At 30.3% G+C, this 8,711-nt stretch overlaps 1 non-coding gene across 1 annotated transcript; it reads right to left on the bottom strand.

Moving 5' to 3' along the window:
* Positions 1 to 343: 343 nt before the first annotated feature.
* Positions 344 to 415, bottom strand: TRNAQ-CUG (transfer RNA glutamine (anticodon CUG)). The gene has a single exon. It is a non-coding gene; the product is annotated as a tRNA-Gln (tRNA).
* Between the last annotated feature and the right edge of the window lie 8,296 nt (positions 416 to 8,711).

Here is an 8,711-nt window from a genome sequence, read left to right as displayed (position 1 = left end):
TGTAAAAAAAGGTGGGTCGATCCGTACATGACTTACAACCCGGTAACTTCAGGCCCATGCCGTTCTAGCTTTTAAAACCTAACAATACTTCTACGGGACCATACTTCTACATATATGGCCTGCAAGTATAAGTGGCCCAAAACAGAGACACTCGGCAAATAAAGCGTAAAAGAAAAAACTTAATAAAAGTCTGGATCGATCCATATTTAGACTACAACCCAGTAACTTTAAGTTCATGTATTTCTAACTTTGAAGACCCAACAAAAACTACATATATGGGCTGCAATTAGTAGTTGGCCAAAATTAAGATACTCAGCTAATAGGTAAGGAATAAATAAAAAAAAGGTCCTACCGAGATTTGAACTCGGGTTACTGGATTCAGAGTCCAATGTCCTAACCACTAGACCATAGGACCAGTTTTTTATTAATTTTCATGTTAATTAATATAGTTATATATTATACATACAGTTTTTGTAACAACATTTTTCAAACATAATAAATGTAACAGAAAATGAAAATAAAATAAATGCTTGATTAAATGTATGCATTTAAATATATGTCAATATATTTTTAAAGGGAGTTGATACGTACACCACTTACTTTTTGTCATACACCACCAAAATTTAATTTTGGACCATTTTACCCTTTCTCATAAGTAATTTAGGGAAAAGGGCCTTGAGTTAGAAAGGGTAAAATAGTCAAAGATTGTAGTTTGATGGTGTATGGCAAAAAACAAGTGGTGTACGGATCAACTCCCATTTTTAAAAGATGATATATTTCACGACCAGTTTGATAAATTCACTAAGTATTAATATTAGCTACATAAATACTCCCTCCGTCCCATCTTAAATGTCCACTGTTGACTTTTCAAAGTATTTCTTTGTCAACTTTGACTGTAAATATATTTATTTGTGCTGTATAATATTTGATGGAAATTATATGAATGAATTGAGTTTTAAATGTGTTTTCATTCTATATAATTTTCATTAAATATTATATAACACAAATAGAAATATTTACGGTCAAAGTTGACAAAGAAAAAACTTTGAAAAGTTAACAGTGGACACTTAAGATGGGACGAAGAGAGTAGTTTAAGTAGTTAATGCAAGATTGTGATGGATTTATCAATGTTTACAATGAAAATATAAGTTCACTTTGTTAAAAGGAATAGACGAAAGGCTTAAGATGGCAATGGATATCCGATCCAGCGGATATCCACCCGATCCACCCGGTTATTAGTAGATATGGACGATCTAAATGAATATGGATACGGATGAACCGAAATGAATATGGATATGGATGAAAAGTTTCATCCATGGATGAACTCGCCTTCACCCGAAATAACTAATATATAAATTTATCACTCGAATTAATATCATTTATGTAGTAATATTTTATTAATTATATTCATCTTTCTTTATATTCTCTAAAAAATAAAATTTCTCTTATATTTTGTTTTGTTTTAATCATGAAATGTATTTATCGTACTTTGATGGTTTAAATGTGATTCCATGTAACTAAAAAATAAGCAACTTACAAGTAATTGATATCTTTACACGTTTAATAGGCTATTTGTTGACTATTTATTATGTAGATTAGTAAAAATGTGACGTTCGGTCGTATAAACTATTAAGAAATATTACTTTTGATTGTATTTGTTATAAATAAAATAAATTTAAATGGATATGGATGATTATCCATTAACTCGCTTCGCCCGACGGATATGGATATGGATAGATGAAATTTTTATAAATGGATATGGATATGGATATGGATTAAAAATAAATAAATAAATGGATATGGATATGGATACGGCTTTACCCGATCCATATCCAATCCATTGTCATGCCTAGACATAACCATGCTAGGCACTAAAACCTCTTTCACCAGAATTTGGTGAAGGCTTCGCCAAAATTTGGCGAAGTTTTCTTATGAAAAGAGGGCTCACATACTTTATATTGTTTAGACTTTATGTTTTTTTATCTGTACAGTGTATATTCGAGGTATTTATTTAGGACAAAATGAGGAGAGTTAATTTACAGGTTAGTTATTGAATTTTGACGTTAATATGACGCTAATATGACAGTTAAATAGAGTATTTTAGTAACCATCATAAGAAGTGGTCTTATTATTATGGGATCAGGTCACGGGTGACACAACTAAAAGTTTAATACTCCGCAGTAAACTAAGCTACTACTTAGCTTAATAATTAGCCTTTTAACGAGCGGTAAGGCGCCCGAGTGTTACGGCGAGATATGATTTTGTTTTATACCTAAAAATAATTTCAATAATTTATAATTAAAAGAACGTAAGTATTAACAATTATCTATAACGCATATAAACTTTCATAATGCAAATCCAAGCACAACCTAAAATTCATATTACTAATATAACTAATAGACAAAATTCGTCTTATTAGTTACGAATAGTACTATTTACTATTTCATTTCTCACACACCCAACCCCCTACCTTTCATTAAAATACAAATCGACCCCCCCATTTTATAGTACTATTTAATATTTCATTTTTCACACACCCTACCCCATAACTTTCATTAAATTACAAATTGAACCCCCCATTTTATACCTATATTCTAAAATATTATTTATTCCATCACTAACACTAAAAATATTGAATAATAACACTCACCACGCTACTACTGTGCTACTTTTTTTTTTTTGTCTCAAACGATAAAAAAACAACTTTCATAAAAGGAACAACTTTCATAAAAGGAACAACCCTTCAATGCTACCAAAAGATGTCGAAAAATATTCTTTTTTACAAAATAGATCAACTAACTTTTAAAAAAAAAAAAAACCCGAACGCTAAAAGAAGCAACTTTCACAAAGGAACAACCCTTCAATGTTAGATGTCGAATTTTTTTTTTTAACAAAATAGATCAACACTTTTTTTAACTCGCATTCAAAACGGAGCCCCCGGCGCGAAGCGAGGGCTCCGCAACTAGTTGAGACTATTAAACATTAAAGGTCATATCTTTTAATTTTAGCTCCTATTTATTCAACGTTTCTTTTTGAATTCACGTATCTCACAAAGTTCAAAATGATTCTGAAATTTCAACCTCATATTTCAATTTGTATTTTAGATATAAAAATGTGCGATGCGATTTCTGTTATTAATTTAATTTGATTGAAGTTTTATGTAATTTTATTTAACAATGGTGATAACTTGAATGATCACAAAATAGAACTTTATATAACAAGTTATCAGTAGTTATAAGTACGTTTAAAGATCGAATTTAATATAATTAAGGTCGAATAAAAAGAAAAATAATATGGGGAACTCCGCCTTATGCTATTAGAGATAGATCTCCAAAATACATTGATTTACAAAAACTTATCACAATTAATTTAAGATTGTCGTGCACATATTTGCAAATTGCAAGGCTAATTAGCCAGGCGTAAGTTTTTTTTTTTTCTTTTTTTTTCTTTTGCTATTTTCGAATGACCCGAGTTTCTCTCTTTATGACCTAATAATGGCATTCGCAAATCACAAAAAGTTGCAAACCTTGAGATATTTTTTTTTTATTTATTTAAGCAAATCGTTATAATTCATTTTACAAAACAGCGTTTTAACTAATAACCAATAAAGGTACAACACGTCATTTTATAAACTATGATTCCAAGTCAGTTATATACGACAATAAGCTGCAAACAAACCTTAAAATGTTCTATAGTTTGGTGATATTGATGCAAAACACAACAAAAGTTATGTATATGAATGTGGGTTCATTAAATTCTAGTCATGTGGGCAACAAAGTTCACATGAGTGACACATGCCTCAATTCCAACACTTCTTTTATCAATCTGACACACTTCCATTGTACGTATCTGATTCCATCTTAGATTTTAAATTTTATTTAATGCTAATATATGTTGTGTCATCAAAGTAATATGATAAATTATACGTAGTATATATGATAGTATTTTAAGCACGTTGTTCCAGACCATCCATCGAAAGATTCATAGGTTCGATATAGAGTATACATGCGACATAGTTAAGTTTATTAAAAGTACATTCTTGAGTCTATATTTAAATATTGGTACGATTTATATATGTGAATATGTGAACTTTGGTCCCATCTTCGGAGATGTCATATATAAATAATGATATACAATAACAATATAAAATATTAACTATGATAGAATAATATATATATATATATATATATATATATATATATATATATATATATATATATATATATATATATATTATTATTATTATTTAGGCGAGAAAACGATCGACAAAAATAACATTCAAGATAATATTGTTCGTGAAGAATATGAACGTTTTTTTTCCTCATGTTTTGTGAAGTAAAATTTAGCCCGATTTAGAGTTTAGGGTTTAGGGTTTGGTGTTTTGGGTTTATTCCATAAACCCAACACACCAAACCCTAAACCCTAAACTTTAAACCGTTCGTGTTAAAAACTCAATCTAAATCCTAAATCTAAACCCTAAATCTAAACCCTAAACCCTAAATTTCTAAACCCTAATATCTAAACCCTATAAACCCAAATATCTAAACCCGAATATCTAAACCCTAATAGCTAAAACATCAACATACGCTCGAAAAACACGATAATTGTTATATATTATTTCTTCGAGCGTTTTCCCGCCAAAATAAAAACATTTATCACAAAGTGTCTTTATTAAATGTTCATATTTTCATCTCATCTATAATGTTCGTGAACAAAGTTTTTTCAAAAAACGGAAAAAAAAAGTTTTTGCTTCCCCCCGCTTCCCCCCGATTGGTTACTTCCCTCTTGATCCTACCACTATATATATATATATATATATATATATATATATATATATATATATATATATATATATATATATATATATATATATATATATATATTGAAAGGATCCCTAGAGAACTAGAGTATGTAGAGAACCCATAGAACTCATAGATTGAACTTTAATCTATGTGGAGATTGAGCTACAATCTATGAAGAAAAAAAATCTGAAAAAAACAGTCAATCTGCACAGAAAAAAAAGTGAGTCTGGAAAAAAAAAATGCAAAAAAACGTCAATCTGCACGCAGATTGACTCAATCTGCACACAAAAAAAAAGTCAATCTGCACAGAAAAAAGGCGATCTGAAAAAAAAAAAACTGCAAAAAAACGCAGATTGACTCAATCTGCACACAAAAAAAAGTCAATCTGCACAGAAAAAAAGTCAATCTGCAAAAAAAAAAAAAACTGCAAAAAAACGTCAATCTGCACGCAGATTGACTCAATCTGCACAAAAAAAAAGTCAATTTGCACAGAAAAAAAAACGTCAATCTGCTGCAGATTGACTCAATCTGCACCAACCATGGGTTCTCTACTACCTTTGGTTCTCCATGGATCCTCACCATATATATATATATATATATATATATATATATATATATATATATATATATATATATATATATATATATATATATATATGGGCAATATCAATGGGGAAGTAACCAATCGGGGGAAAGCGGGGGGAAGCAAAAAAAAAAAAAAAATTTCGTTTTTTGAAAAAACTTTGTTCACGAACATTATAGATTGGATGAAAATAAGAACATTTAGAAAAGACACTTTGTGATGAATGTTATTATTTTGGCGGAAAAACGATCGACAAAAATAACATTCAAGATAATATTGTTCGTGAAGAATGTTAACGTTTTTTTTCATGTTTGGTGAAGTAAAATTTAGCTCGATTTAGAGTTTAGGGTTTAGGGTTTGGTGTTTTGGGTTTATTCCATAAACTCAAAACACCGAACCCTAAACCCTAAACCCTAAACTCTAAACCGTTCGTGTTAAAAACTCAATCTAAATCATAAATCTAAACCCTAAATTTCTAAACCTTAAACCCTAAATTTCTAAACCCTAATATCTAAACCCTATAAACCCTAATATCTAAACCCTAATATCTAAACCCTAATGTCTAAAACCTCAACATAAGCTCGAAAAACACGATAATTGTTATATATTACTTCTTCGAGCGTTTTCCCTCCAAAATAATAACATTCATCACGAAGTGTCTTTTCTAAATGTTCTTATTTTCATCCAATCTATAATGTTCGTGAACAAAGTTTTTTCAAAAAACGAAAAGAAAAAAAAATTTTGCTTCCCCCCGATTGGTTACTTCCCTCTTGATCCTACCACTATATATATATATACACACACACAATGGCGGATCTAGAACATTTGGTCACTGGTAGCACAAAATTTTTTCTTGACTAGCTTTGCGAGTTGTTGATACAAAATTTAATTGAAAATCAGAAAGCTAACCTTTATAAATCCAAACATTTTACTTTTTATATATGAAACCGAACATTTAAGTAAATTCAATTTTTTTGATGGTATTTAAGTATTTTGTATTTTCTTATTTGTTTTAAAAGTATGTTTAATGTTTAATGTTTAATTTAATTTTAATCTAACATGAGAATGGGTTATAAATAATTAGACCTTAAGAAACGAGAAATTTGTTTATGTTGAATGAGATAAATTCTTTAGGTTGCTGAGTTGCTTCTCTCCATTTTGTATTCTCTATCAAACCACTATAAACGAAATATTAGTTTTGTTTTATCATTTTTTCTTTCTAGTACTACTCTGTATTATTTACTTAATGTCGGGTATCATTGATTCTTTATATACTCATCCTTTTTTACAAATAGAGGTGAAATTGTAGAATAGTATAAGTTTGAAGGTCTAAAATGTAAAGTGTAAAATAATGAAAGGAAGGATAAAGAAATATGTTAAACTAGTGAAATGACCCGTGGAACCACGGATTTATTTAAACGAAACAGTTTAATGATATGTTTTAGGTATTAAGTGAACGTAAATGCTAAAGTTATTTAGTTTAATAACTCGTGGAACTACAGAGTCCGACTAAGAAACTTGTCAGCTGAACATTTCATCAAACACCTAAAATGATATTAAACAATCCACATCCAATCATAAGAGATAATATTGATTGTCACTTTATTTAAAAGTGCAAATTAAAATATAAATTTAAAATGTGTTGCCTTCTGCCTAGCTTTTATACCTTCCCGTAATCAATTCAAAATAATTAATTAAAATTATTCAAAATTATTTAATTTTAATAATTAAAATAATTATTAATAAGATTTAATAATAATTAATTAATTAATAAGATTTAATAATGATAATTAATTAATAAGATTTAATTTTAATTCAAAATTATTTAAATTAATGACATCACCCACCATTAGGGGTGTTCATAATATCCGTATCCGAATCCGTAATCCGAAATATCCGAATATCCGATCCGAAAATATTCGAAAAATCGGATATCCGGATTTTCGGATATCCGAAAATCGGATATCCGATTTTTCGGATTCGGGTTTCGGATACAGCTTTTCAAAACTTTCGGATATCCGGATATCCGATATCCGAAATCGTATATACTACTTCTTGGATTCCTTCAGCTATCAAGGACCAAAATAATAAATAATAAATTAATAATACCCATAATTTATGGAGTAATTGGTCACCTGGGGTCCTGGACGAGTGATTTCCATCTTTATGGAGTAATTTATGCAAAACACTAGATCTAACTTTCTCTCCAGTCTCCATGGCGATTTTGTGATACCCCGTACAAAACCATCGTGTACGAATTATCAACAACAGGATCATTACAAGGTTAAAGACTATATGCTGTAATTAAAGAAGTTGCATTCACGATAAAAAGGTGATGTCATAACCGACATCAAATGTTTTACATTTCAAAAGCATGCTTCACTAAGTAGAAGCAAATAAATAAGTGTACGTGACCCCAAAGGTCGTTACATAACATAGTTTCAAAAGTAAATAAGTTTGAATGCAAGATAAGTAGTCATGCGATAACAACTCTAAGCAGCGGGTTCTACAGCACGACTAGTACACAGCGGAAGCAACCTCAAGCACCTGAGAAATACATGCTTAAAAACGTCAACACAAAGGTTGGTGAGCTATAGTTTAAGTATAACAGTATGTAAGGTAGGCCACGAGATTTCAGTGCTACAAAGAGCGTTTCAAAACAGTATGATAAAGTATATGTTAACCGTGGGTACTTGGTAACTAACTTAACGTTTATACCCCCTGAAAGTACACTTGGCAAGTGCGTATGTTTACGAAGTATTAAACACTCGTTAAATGCTAGCGCTACTAGCCCGAGTGGGGATGTCAAACCCTATGGATCCATATCTAAGATTCGCGTTCACGGTTCAAAAACCAATGATTAAACGTTACCGAGCTAAAGGGAATGTTTCTGCCGTTATATAACCCACACATATATAAGTTTAAGTACTCGTGCCTAGTATGTAAAACGTAAAATGCGCATGTATTCTCAGTTCCCAAAATAGTTAAAGTAAAAAGAGATTGCTATAACTCACAATGATAATGTAGTCGAAAAGTCGTTTCGGAAAAAGGTGTGCAAGTAATCGGTCCGAAGGTCCTCAACCTAAGGCAAATAATACTAAGTAAATCGTCTTAATAGGTTTAAAAGTATGTAATTTAGGGTCTTAAGGGTCATCATCATTCATCATTAAACAAAAGGCGTAAAGTAGGTTTCGTTTATGAAAGTAGTTTAAAACAAAGTCTGACTTCAGTCAGTCACCACGGCCTCTACCCTTACTGAATTAAGGTGAGACCAGTGGCCATGGCTCCATATATGAGTCTTTTAAGTGTGGTAAAATTTACAGAAG

This window comes from Rutidosis leptorrhynchoides, chromosome 5, assembly GCF_046630445.1.
Source record: "Rutidosis leptorrhynchoides isolate AG116_Rl617_1_P2 chromosome 5, CSIRO_AGI_Rlap_v1, whole genome shotgun sequence".
NCBI lineage: Eukaryota > Viridiplantae > Streptophyta > Magnoliopsida > Asterales > Asteraceae > Rutidosis > Rutidosis leptorrhynchoides.
The sequence above is the reverse complement of the archived record's forward strand: the minus strand, read 5'-3'. Positions and strand labels throughout refer to the sequence as shown.